A 14792-nucleotide genomic window follows, 5' to 3' on the forward strand; every position below is an offset into this window, starting at 1 on the left:
TTAGAGATAGTTAGGTTTTAGAGGGAGATTAGGGGAGCTCTACTACAACTATCCCTACCCTAGCTTGGACCAAGGTTGGTATCTCAAACTTGCTTCTTTTCCATTTCTTTCTTTTAACATGGTTAAGAAAATATGCAAGTGTTGAGTTTATCAATGGAGTATGCATTGCATTGCATTGTGTAGTAGCATTCATGTGAGTGCTTGAATGGTGTTCATTCCATGTAGATTAGTGTGACACCATTGTGCATCTTGTTGTATTGTGTGGAGTATTGTGAGTATGAGGTTTGGATTTCCTCTATTTCCTTGTTGTATTATGGATGTTGATATTGTGTTGTGAAAATGTGATGTGCTCTTGAAAATTTCTTGTTTTATTTCTACTTGGTTTTGTTTTCGTTTTTTGTGCATGAGTGTTATTATGGGAGTGGGACTTACACTCACCCTTGTGGGAAGGGAAGAGAAGTCCAGGAGGAAGGGCTTAAGTTGGGTTCAAAAAATGTATTGAGAACCTTGGAGTATGGGCTCCATTGTATGCCATAACCATTCATATCTTGCTAGGGGTGATAAGGAAAGTATGGTGTAGAAAGGAAGTTTGAGGAGTTACAGCTGATGGTAGTGGGTTTGGAGGAGGAAATGTGGAGGCCCCGAGAGGGCATTAACTTGTTGATTTATGATAGCCCTGAGAGGGCATGAATTTTTTTGAATTACGATAGATCTGAGAGGGCGTGAAAATTGTTTATTGTAGATATGGTTTAGTATGACAAGTCTCCATTTTAGAACACACCTTCACCCTATGTTTATGGTTCCATCTGTGAAGCCATTGTGAAATAGCCTTGGGGGGAAATTGTTCAAGTTTGAAATGTAATGTTTATGCATTAAAAAATTGTATGTGTATCCCAGTTTGAGCCTTGTTCCCTAGTGCGGGGGTGGTCTCTTTGAGGCCTATGGTTGGGTGGAAAGCACCCATGGTCCTTGTTATTTTGTTGTGTTGCATATGCAGATTTGTGTCCAAGGGAGCAATGGAAATGGCTTGGAATGATCATCTTGCAGATTGATGTTGGATGAGAAAACTTGACATTGTGCCCTCATTTGTGAAGGAGGATTGACCAGCTTGTTCATGTTCTCAACGATCATGTTGGAAAATGTTCATGCTACTCATTGTCCATATCTTTCAATGTTCATGTTCCTTATGATTTTGAAAAGTCCCTTATGTTGCCCCATTGTGATGGAAGGAGATTGTATCATTGTTACCTAATGTATGTGTAGAGGAAATAATTGATAAGGTTGTATATGCATGTTTCATTTGGAGTTTATATTTTTATGAAAGCATTGGTATGAGTCACAGATTTTCTTTGACATCATTGTTATCATTTGAAAATGTGAAAGAAAGTTTTCTCCTTGTGGTATTGTAAATGACTAGTTGATAATAACAATCCATAGATGTTATGTGATACCATTGATTGTATAAATTTAAAACTTAGTAGATAGCTTACAATCTTGTTGTGCACTCAATAATTTGGAAGGAAAATTTTATGTTCATATCACATGCATGGATAACATTGATTTTAATTACCATGCTTAATGCAATTCTAAGAAAGGAAATCATCAAATTAATTTCATGATATAACAAAATGAAGTTTGTTGTAAGAGAAGACATAATAAAATCTATGAGATAAATTGTTGTAGGCATGCATTTTCCTCTCTGGAAAATGTATGGTAAAGGCAAGTAAATCCCTTCCTTAATACAGAGCAATAAAATATTAAAGAATATTCTCAAATTCTAGACTGCTATCCAATAAAAATAAAAATAATAATAGCATATAGAGACTAATGAGTGTCCTAGACTAATATATTTCCTCAGTGACAGAATGGTGCACATTACAATCTTGTGACCTCTAAGTCACATCCAACACTCAAATAATAAATTAGTAATTAAATAAATAAAGGCATATTAGTGTGCATGTTAGAGAATATGAAAAATTTAAATATTTAACTCAAAAATAAAATAAAAGCCAAGATTGATCTTGACCGCCCTTCTAGAGTAGCCCCCAACATTTCCTAAGCCATCATAATGCAAAAAGTTTTCTCTACTCCCCAAGGTATATTGTTAAATCTGACATTCATTCTGACATGTCATGTCAAAAATTTTATCCTTGATCTTGCCTCCTTGAAAAGGGGTTTCATCCCCATTAATATACTTGGGTGCATAGGAGAAAGGGTTTATGTCACATCCTTGTCTTATGCACTAGTCGTCCCCTCCTTGCAACAGTGGTCACATGTTCCCAAGCATAGGTAGTCGACTTGAAATTAAGGGGGAGTGGGATAGCAATCCCAAGGGATTTGTACTTAGGAGAATGTCAAGTTGACATTTAATATGACTTGTTCACATTAGGATTGTTGATTGGAGGGATGGGAAATAGATGTCCTAAGGCTTGGGTTAGTCAAAATTCTGCACATGACCCATGTGGGACCTTGTGGGGACCACGTGTAGGAAGAAATGTGGCCTTGGTAAGAGTTAGGGAATGATGAGGATTTAAGATAGATAGGAGATTTACCCTTTAGATTTGTTTTTATTTTTATCAGATAATTATTTAATCATTTCAAGTCTTGAATAGAGGATAATGACACTTAGTGTATTTGAGCTTAGTTTAAGGGTAATGTTTATATCAAGGGGCTCATTTAGAAACATGTAACAATTAAACCATATGGTAATGGAAAAGCTCAATATAGGAAAATAAATTAAATGAAATAAATAAGTTACGAGAATGCATATATAATTGAACATGATGTTAAGTATAGAGGGTTTAATTAAATTAGTGTTAAGACTGTAAATTAGGATAGTTGGATGTAGATATAATAGGGTTAATATGAAGTAAGTTGTCGAGATGATGGGATTGGAGAATCAAGGATAAGGATGGATGGTGGATTAAAATAATAACTCAAATCTAGTTTTATCTAGTCAATAAAGCACATTGATAGATAAGAGTTACTAGATAGAATTGAATGCATGACAAACCTGTGTAGATGTTGGATTTAATGTCAAGTGAATTTTATATTTGGCTTGAGGGAATTTTAGTTAGATAATGAATGTTGTGGATTTGATTGAAGATATTAGTAGAATATCAAATTCGATAGAATATATATACCAATTTGAAAATGTAGTGTAGGAATAAAGCATTAGTTAGCTAGTATGTAATAAGGGTCAATAGGCATGTCATTAGACGTAGCTCATTAGCTCATGTACCCTATGTGTAATTAATGATAATATGATTCATGTACACCACATTTTACTATGTTAGTTGCATGAAATGATGAATACATATATGTCAGAATGACAAGGTATGTTATATACAAACCTTATTTATATTGCACCTAATCCTTGCATAAACAATTCATTTAACAAATTTAAATTGACACACTCAATACGATGGTGTAGTAGGATGTGTTTAAATAATGATTGTGAATTATTATTGAGTTAAGTACTTTGAATTGGCCCTTAGACTTACTAAGAGTTCCTCATTTTATGTGCTTACTAATTCGTACTATGAAACTACTTTGAATCTTAACACGCTTTGCTAATAATAATATTGATAGTGAGAAAGTGAGCTTATGGTGAATAATTAGATGTAATAATGTAAAAAGAAAATGTAATAGTATAGTAATTATAGTAATTAAAATAGTAAATTTAAAAGCATGGCAATGTAGCTAGATTAGTTAGTAGTTGATGAGCTAGATAGTTAGTAATTGTCTTTTGTTAGAGTGAGTTTAATTTATGTATTGAAATAGTAATTTTTGTGTTTAGGAAACTGTAGTGAGTGCTAGTTTGGTGAGGAAGCAATGTTGATAGAATGCATAAGGATGACTAAATAGAGTAAAGAGGGAGAAAATGACTCAGTATTGGTCCAATCTTCAAGAGGACTTGTAACCAGTAAGATATGGATGCAAGCACATGATACACGTTTGGCACATAAAACAAATTATTTATTCCATAAGTTGTGTATAGTATGTGTTGAATGATGGATACTATCAATACAAGTGGCCCCTTCTCCATCATGTAGAATTTGAAGCTACCTTTGGGGCATATCTTTTCTAATTTCCAATGGTTAGATCCGATATAGTGTGGTAGATAAGTGCACATTTTCTTATTTGACTAAGGGTGCTCATGTGATGAGTACTAAATCTAAATTCTCTAGATACATGTGTTTAATCAATTAAGATATACTACACTTCCACACCATATAGTAATTGTCACATTAATATATATTGTAATGATTAATGAATGTGTGTACATTGGTAATGAGGATAATAAGTAATTCTGATCCCCTTCCCTTACATGCTAGAATCACGACCTAGTCCATATGATACAACCGACAGACCCTAATAGAATATTAGTATCAGAGGCTTGTTAGGATATGAATTACCTCACTAATTTATGAGTGTTGTATCTTGAATTTGCTCTTTTGACTCGTGACGCTAACTTGAACTAGACTGTCATCCAATCTATTTGAAAACCACCTATGACTAAAATGTTACAACTGAATGACACTATCCACATGAGTCTTGAACTTCTATTCAATGATAACCTTGTTTTACAATATATAATTTCTTATGCGACTTCATAAGCTACAAAAAAAAAAAAAAAAAAAAAAAAATTGTTGTGTTTTTACTAGTAAAATTTAGGGCATGACACATGATCCACGATAAATTGAACAATACTAGATTCTAAATTAATATGTATATCATTGTGCATATAAATGACAAAAATATATATCAAAATACATGTATCCATAGACAAAATTTTATAAAAATATATATCAAAGATCATGTATCCATAGACAAAGTACTCAAATATATATCAAAATACATAGATCCATATACAAAATGTGGTTGATCATGCCATCAGAATGTGTATAATATCAATGTTTCTATATACAATGTGGCATATGCCATCTCAAAATGTCTTATGATGCATCCTACGAAAACTATACTATCCTAGGGTGCTGGTGGATGATCAAAATGCAGCCTCTTCACTGCACTAGGTGGATCGGATGCCTCCTACATAAACAAAAAAGGAAAACCCAAAGTTAGAGTACTAAATTTATATGATTCTACGTATCTAACATTGAATTACTCAAATTCATAATGATCTTTTTTGTAATGGAGATTAATACTATCAAAATTTCATAATACATACCTCTCTCATTGACCTTTTGCGCTAGTCAGGAGTCCTCTCTTATGCCCTCGGCAATGCTGGTACCTCTCTGATTGTGGGCTGTATATGTTCAAATACCTTTGTTAGATGAATCTACAATTTAAACTATAACATTATAATTCATAGCATGCAAAATTTATAACATATTTAATCATGAATTCAAACTACAAATTACTATTGTAGGCTCCTCCTCGAGAGTGAGTGGCCACGTCATCAAATCTACATAACTGTCCCGTCAGACCTCATGTGCACTAGGAGTCTCCTATGAGATACAAAATAGTAGTTGCTAATATCATGGAAATAATTTTTGAATTTATTTATGAAGATAAGGATAATAAAAAATAAATGATACTTATACATACAATGGGGCTCTCAGTGCGAATGGAAATCCTTGATGGTTTATGACATGGAATCTGTAAAGGCTCATCACCAATAGCGACGCCCTATATACAATAAAGAATGTAACTAAATGGGATTACCACAAAAATTTTACAAGAATGCATCAATATTTAATCAAATAGAAAGTGCCTAATTACCTTTCCTTTGTCAGTGCATGCTGGCTCACCCTCCGCACTTTGTCCCTCTAGGATAGGTGCTACCTGCAAGGTAAAAGAAAGATTAGCAACCATATATGCTACAATATCAAATAGAAAAAAAATGTGAACACAACATAATGTATCGTAGATGTCTCAAGTCCAAATGAAATGGCCGAGAGCATGGCATCATCAATTTGTCTGAGCTCCTCCTCAGTCATCAACTAAACATGAATGAAGATCACATACATATAAAAGTCAATATGGCTTAAAAATTAAAATTACTCTATTATAAAAATTAAATTTAAATCACATATGTCATAACAAAAAAAAATATACATGTACCGACACCAAAGGAGTCCATGCCTTTGCATTCCCCTCCTCTCTCGCATCAAGGTCTGTAGCCTCTACGTGTGTGTCTAGTGTATCCTTGTCTAATATAAGATGATACTCAGGAAGATCACCTATGGGACCCAGGCAAATATTCTTGCATGTAATGCAAGTGTGAGGCACACAAACATGTGATGAGCTAGCCAATGATGAACTGGCACCAGCATCATCAACACGAGGACGCGAGATTGACCTAGCCTAAGATATCATTAGCCTACTCAGCCTATGAATGGCTCTGATAGTCTGAGAGCTAGCCTCTATCATAATATTTGGATGCTACACTCAAGGAGGAGGGGAGATATCAGGTGGGGGAACAAAAGTTCCAGCCTTCTTCCATTGGGAAGAGGGTCTATCCTAAGGAGCTCCTAGTCCTAAGCCCATGTTGGGCTTCATGCTCCAATAGTTCACTTTAAATTTCAACACAAATTCAGCATATAATTTTCTAACGAAATATAATGGTATGTCTAAATTGCCATGTGGAGGGATATCAAAGACCATCCACCAACGATCCCAAAAGTTTGCACATATTGCGTCATTTGTGCACCATTTAATCAATAGTTTGGATTTTTTTGGGTCAACTGGTAAACCCATTTTTGGGTTCGCAAAAAGGCTGGCCAAATTGTCTTTGCTTATGTTGAGGGCCACAACCTCATCATAATCCAAACCATCATCAAACATCTCATGCATTTGATCACACCAATGAAGAGCGAAATTTTGTTGGTTTGTAAGGGTTTCAGTGTTATCCACTATGGTGTTTAACATGGATAACATAGGAGCCAATGCGGGTACATTATTATATGTTCTATACAAACCTCTCAACTCGGTGAGATTTTCATTTATCAAATCCTTGATTCGAGGAGGGTTTTGAGGGGGTAGAGGATCGTTTGGTGGACAGTTTTGTGGGGGTACTAGATCATTTGGTGGGGGGTTAAGAGGAATATTATTCCCTGCCTCAGTGTTATCATTCTGATCAGCCATTCCTATTGAATTGCAAAACGTAATACATATTAAAAAGAAACCTTAATTTTAACCTTTTTGTTCAAAAAAAACCCTAGATTCAACTAAAACAAACAAAATCATGCTAAAATCTATCGAATTTAGATTAAAAATTAGTTCAAAAAACAAAAAAAACTTACCTTGATATCTGATATCCAATTTTGTATCTGATATCCGATCGCGTGGTAATACTGGCCCCCTAAATGTGAGAAATAAGGGCTCGCGAGTCTGTTCTTTTTTTTAATGTATGCTACAGGTATCGGATATCCGATATTGGATCGGATATCCAATTGCGCCCATATCTTATATTTTATATATAAGATATATAACATATTTTATATTTTATATATAGCTTTGAAATATTATATTATATATATATTATAATATAAAATATTATATTATATTATTATAATATAATATTATTATTATATTAAATTATATTATTATAGTTTATAATATATTATACTTTATTATTATTATATTATATTATAATATTAAATATTATATTATATTATTATATTATAATACATTATAATATAATATTATTATTATAGTATAATATTATACGATTATAATATAATAATAATATTATTATATTATAGTATAATAATAATAATAATAATATTATATTATATATTTAATAATTATTTTATTATAGTATAATAATAATAATAATAATATAATATTATATATTTAATAACAATATTATATAATAATAATATAGTAATATTATATTATAATGTATTATACTGTTATAATATAATGTTTTTATATTATTATAATATTATAATAATAATGTAATATAATTATCGTATATCCGATAATATCGAATATCCGATATTAAATCGAATATCTGATATTAGATCAGATATCCGATATGGCTTGGCCTTTCCTTCCAAGCTTGTTACCTAGATAGGTGAAAAAAAGTTAGAGCAGATTTTGAAGCGCTTTTAGACGTGTTAAAACTCTATTTTTTTCACATCGCCACTTTTTGGCACACCATGATCCTGCACATACCCGAATCACAAATTAAAACAGTGATGATAGATTTTAGAGAATGGTTTGCAAGTAATAATTTAATAGATATCCTGACAACTAATTGGTTGTACACATGGAATAACAAAAGGTCAGAGTTTTGTCACATAACTAAAAGATTGGATAGATTTGTATTTAAAGGAGATCTAAGCACCTTCAATTATAGTGCTCAATCTTCAATCATGTCCAATGTTGGATTGGATCATTTCCCAGTCAGACTAGAAATAGTAGAACAAAAAAAAAAACCCCAAGAAATCCCTTCAAATGTGAAAAATTATGGTTTCTAGATGACAATTTCATGAATAACATTAAACAATGGTGGCAAGAAGGAAAATGTAAAGGACCCAAAATGTTTTTTTTTATATCTAAAATAAAGATTTAAAAGGAAAACATATATTAAAGTGGAAAAAATCACTTCAACAATACATTTAAAGAGAAACAAGATAATGAAGATGAATTAAAAAAGATAAATGAAGATGTGATAAAAAATGGAATGGGCAATGAAAAATATTCAAAAGAAAAAGAACATATATTAGCAAAAGAGGAATTGTTTTGGAAACAAAGATCTTGAGAGACTTGGATATCATAAGGAGATCGAAATACAAAATTTTCTCACAATAGTACCATAAATGATAGAGACATTAATGTCGAGGGGCAATGCCCCCATGAGGGTTTTTGGGGGGTAGCACTCCTAAATCCAAAAATGAATTGACTATTGTCAAAGGCATCGACTAATATTTTTCTATTGGATGAATTATTCTAATCCTAAGCCATTTTATACAGGCTTTTTTGGCTTATAGAATTAGGGCTAGAATAACTCGTTGAATAGAAAAATAATCTAGTCAATGCCTTTTACAATAGCCAATTTAGTTTTGGCTTTAGGGAAGTTTCCCCCAAAAACCCACACGTGGATGTTGTCCCTCAACCCCACCCTATATTGCGATAGGGAGTGCACTTGGGGTGCTTCCCCAAGACCTTGCAAGGGGTGTTGCCCCTTGAGCATATCTTAGGGGAGCTGCCTCCAAACCCCCATAGTAATAATCTAGGGGTAATTGCACTGAATAAAGTGGAAAAAATGAATCTCTAAGTTTGATTAGGCTCCACATCACAACAATTAATATAATAACAAGGATTAAGAATAAAAAAGGAAATATAATGGAAAACACATATCAAATAGAAGACATTTTTGTGCAATACTTTAATTACATTTTCAACAATCATGAATATTCTAATATTTTAGCACAAAATTTAATGTAAAGTTTTATACCAAAATTAATAATAGTAGAAGACAATAAATGTCTTGACCAAAAATTCTCATTAGAATAAATAAAAGAAGCCCTTTTTAATATTAACCAAGATATCTCCAGGTCCATATGGATTTCAAGTCTTCTTCTTCTGAAAAAGTTGGGATGTTTTATGTAATGTTTTATGGGTAGCAATCAATGCTACTAGAAGTTTAGGATCTCTTCTTATAGAAATCAACAATACTATTTTTCCATTAATTTCTAAGAAATCTAACCATGAGGAACTTTGGGACTTTCATCCTATTGTGTTATGCAATACCATATATAAAATACTAACTAAAGATTTATTTAACATAATGAAAAATAGTACTTCCTAAAATCATCTTTGAAGAAAAAATAAGTTTCATATCTAATAGATCAATTCTCAATGGAATAATTATAATTCAAGAAATCATCCACTCAACACAAATCAACAAGGAACCTAGTATGGTAATGAAACAAGATATACAAAATGTATATGATAAAGAAAACTGGAGATTCTTATACAAGACAATGGAAGCCTTTGGATTTTATCATCAATGGATAAATCTTCTTTTCAATTGTATCTCAACATCCAAATATCACTACTCATTAATGGAGCACTAGAAGGATTCTTCAATATATCATGAGGGATAAGGCAAGGAGATCCATTATAACCTTTCCCATTGAGGTATTCAGTAGAGCTATAAATAAGGCTCAAGTAGAAGATAAAATCAAAGATGTTATAGCAACATATGGTGTTCCTAAACTGACTAAAATTAAAAGTGTTTTAGCAAAAGAATGTGTGCCTAAAGTGACACACCAACAATTTGAACACAATACTATTCTTCCAGGAAGAGATCATAGTGGAAGAGGCACAAACCTTCAAACAAACAATCTAATCATATATAAAAGCCTTGGGGCCTAAAATCAATGTTGAGAAGTAAAAAAAAATCTTTTTAAACACTCATCCAAACATGGAAAGAAGCATCTACAACTTAATGGGATATATATGTAAAGTACTTGGATATATAGAAGGTACTTTCCCATGTAAATATCTTGGTATCCAGTTGGAAAAAGGAGCAAGATATGATAAATCTTGGAATCAAAGCTCAAAAAAACTAGATTAAAAATAAAAAACTAGATTAGAAATTAAGAGTTTGAACTAACAAAATGAAGCATTAGGGGCTAAATTAGTTAGGAGATTGTATCATGAACACAAAAAAAATGGGTTAAAAATCTATATCATAAATATCTAAATAGCTCTAATCCCTTGTCTTTATTCCAAACCAAAAACCCACCCAAAGGCTCAAAAACATAGAGCTTTATGATGCAATGTTGATCCTTAATCAACAATAATTTAACATAAGATATTTGACTAGGTATAGAAGCATTATTTTCGAAAGATTCATGGGATAGTCTTCCATCTTTGGATAGTTATAATCTATAGAATAACATCAAAACTACTCTAACAAATACTTTTGGGAAATATGTAAGTGACTATAAACAAGTATTAAACCATAATCATATTGGAGGATGGAAGTGGAGATCTACAAAGGGGATAGATTTTCTAGAGCACAAAAAATAATATCTTTGAGCAATTTTGTAATCAAAGGAAAGTCAACCATAAATAAAGAAGGGATATATTGATATGGGGCACTTCCAAAAGTGGGAAATATAGTGTTAAAAGGGACTACAAATTGATCATAAATTCACAAAGATGGGAAAAGACCAATATCCCCCTTAATGTATGTTGGGATTCAACATGCTTACCCAAAGCAAGTGTATTTCTTTGGGTTGGATTGCAAAATATAATCCAAGTTGCATCAGACAAATTTACCAAGATGAGATTTGAGGGGCCCTCTAGATGTCTATTATGTGAAAATGATTTGTAGATGATGGATCATATATTTTTCTTATTTATTGGTAAGGTGGAAGAACTTTGATAAGATGTAGACTTCCACTTTATGAGTGTCACTAAGTCATTCAAATCTATGTGCAAGGGAAAGAGGGGAATTTCCAAATATGATTCCACTTATGATCCAAATTAGATTAGCTAAGACCAAAAGGAAAAAGGGAGCTAATACTAAATTTGAATTATAAGGAGGAATGCAATACAAGGATGTACTCTCTATGGCCCTTAATAGGATAATGTGAATTTGAAGTTAAACTAATTGCTTAAATAATATAAATCTAGATGCTATGTAAAGACAATTAGCCCAATTAATATGTAAATCAAGGGAAAAGATATGAAAGGAAATAAAATAGGAAAGTCTTACCTTAAAATGCATAGAAAAAAATGTATTTTTGCTCCAAAACTCATAGATCTGAATTGTATGTGAACATCTATTTGCAGATCTTAGAATGAAATGACGAAAGGAACAAAACCTAAAAATCTCTCCAAGATTTGAGACCGAAGGACTAGGTTGACTTGGGAAGACATCCTATAATCAGGTTGACGTAGTCCGATTTGGAATTGATGACACCATAAATCTTGCAAACTATAGGTTCCAGATCTGTAATCATTTTCACTCCCAACTTGTAAATCAATTCAAAAAATAAAGGTTTGGGGGTTGGGGTTTGATGAGGGCTTTCCTTGGTCAAGCCCTAGGTTAATAAATTAACCATAATTGAGAAATGTAAATGTAAATGAAATTATTGCATGTAGTAGATTTGAATAATATTAAGTGAAAGATACAATTACTTTCAAAGATGCAATTATCTTTGATATGTGATCAAGTATGTAAGTCTAATAGCCTTGACTCAAAGAAACCATAAGGAAATCAAAGAAACCTAAACCTCATGTATGGAAATGTATGTGACATGTCATGGATGAATAAGATATTTTAAATGGACTGAAATGATGGATCTTCTCCTTAGAGCCAAACTCCACTACCACCTTGAAGGAAGAACCTTGATGCAAGGAGATGCTTGAATTTGAATACTTGAAGATGCTTGCTTGAAGAAGAACACCTTGAATGATTTCTTTCTTGTGAGATAACTTGAGAATGAATGATATGAGATATGAAAATGAAGCCCAAAGCCTTCTTTTATACTATTTTTTGGGTAGGAAAACAACTCAGGTTGACTGGGTAATGGTCACAAACTAATTAAACCCTCGAGGCCTTTCAGGACCCAAGCTTGAGAATTGACGGGGACTAGGTTAACCTAGTCCTAGTCTAGGACTAGGTCAACCTAGGAGGACTAGGTTGGCCCAGGTTGATCTAGTCTAGACTAGCTCAACCTAGTCCTAGTCTAGGACTAGGTTGGCCTAGGTTGACCTAGTCTAGACTAGGTCAACCTAAGTTGTCCTAGTCTAGGAGGTCTACTCTTAGGTGCCACAAAAAGTGCAAGGAGTTGATAAAGGTGAAACTAGAAGGTGGTGGTTTGAACATAAGATATGGTCAAAAGGATATCAAAACAACACCTAGAAGACCATGTCCAAAAGTAAGAGATGACAAAGAGGAGTGAAATGGAAGAGGAGAGGAGAAAGAGAGACTAAAAGCATACTAAGGAGGGCTAAAAGGTTTCAAAATGAAGTGTGTCCATTTTAAGATAGTATAGTTCCAATATTTATTTGTGATTCAGTGTTGGAATTAGCTATGCCATAAACTTAATTAGTCAATAGCCCTACATAACAATCTTTTGAATCATCTAAAAATATAGACCAAAAATAGGAAATCTAATAATTATAGTAACAAATGAAAAAATCCCCTTCTATCATTTTATAGGAAATATGGAAGGAAAGAAATAGGAGAATATTTTCTAATAAAAAAATGATAATAACATCCTTTCTAAACAAAGTGGAAGCCAACATAGTAGAGGCAATCAATAATAACTTAAGGAATATTCTCAATAAAGAAGGAACCTTCTCATATTGGGATGAATGCATGCTCAAAAATTGGAAGAATCTTATTAATCCCTAGATGACCTATCTAAAGGCTAATAAAAAAGAAAGAGAAGAGTGTAAATGGGAACCTTCCTCATTAGGATGGATAAAATTAAATTTCAATGGAGCTTCTCAAGGCAATTCAAGAGAGTCAAGATTAGGATGTGTCATTCATCTGGAAGATGGATCCTGGAAGGTAAAACAAGCCAAGTATTTAGGGGTGTCTACGAATAACTTATAAAAGATAGAGGCATTGATTAAGGTCTTCACATTAGTTTGGATTTAGGTATAAAAAGACTAATAATAGAAGGGTATTAGCAAATAATATTAAATGCAGTCAGAAAGAGAAGTATGTCAAATTGGAAACTCAAATATAAAATGGAATATACTATAAATTTGGTAGACAAACTTGAGGAAAATAGGATTCAACATATATTCCAAGAAGGAAAAAAAGAAGTAGATAGATTAGTAGGTCAAGGGATTGGCAGAGAAGACTTTGTTGTTAGTAATGATCTAGTTATCCATGATAACTAAGGCTTAGCTCATCTACCAACTCCAATATTCTAATACTCTATATAGATAGGTCTCATATTAGCTTTAGTGTCTTAGCTTCAATTTTTAGATTTTAAATTCGAATCTTAGAAGGAGAACTATCCAACATAATAAAAAAGACAAATATGCTAAATATTCTACAATCATATGTAATCTAAAATCACTAATAAATATCTTAATAAGGCATTTCAAATTTCAATCTCAAAAACTAAGATAAAGAAATCAAAATAAATTTGGGAATTAGAAATCATTACATATTATCCTATTATAATTAGGGTGACTTAATTCATTTAATGAAATTCTTAAGCTAAGGATAAAGAAACCATGACCTTATAGAATTTTGGAAACTAATCTTTTTTTGTGAGCTTGAAGTGTAAATGAAGTTGTGTGGTTACTATAGGATGATGTAAAATAGAAGTGTAAAGAAGGAAATCTAAACAAGATAAATATTTCGAATAAGAAGCAACAAAATTTCAAATAATAAAATTTAGAGACCATAAACCTCCTTTAAATCCATGTGAGAGAAACACCAATTGTAAGATATTCAATTATGTAAAAGGGAAGGATTGTTTGTTCTAGACCATACTATTAAGGGGTGATTGTATATTTTCTAAAACTTTGTAAAGATACTTCTAAATTGATTTAAATGTAAGGGAGGGTATATCTTCCCAAAGACCTTTGTTAAGTCACAAAAGTGAATGTATAAGAATGAAATCTGGACAAAAATGTCCTAGACTAAACTGGGGGGTTTCTTCCTTGTTCTTTTCCCTTAAGTGCCTATACTTTGAATGGAGACAATTTGTAAAATGTTTTGAATATAATATATAGGGGATCTTTGCCTTTTATCGATAAAAAAAATAAAAAATACTTAGATCATGGAACACATGGAATTCCCTTAGTTTATTAATGATATGAAGGGGAACACA

Source organism: Cupressus sempervirens, chromosome 10 (genome assembly GCF_028749045.1).
Source record: "Cupressus sempervirens isolate cs-2001-9-10 chromosome 10, ASM2874904v1, whole genome shotgun sequence".
Taxonomy (NCBI): domain Eukaryota; kingdom Viridiplantae; phylum Streptophyta; class Pinopsida; order Cupressales; family Cupressaceae; genus Cupressus; species Cupressus sempervirens.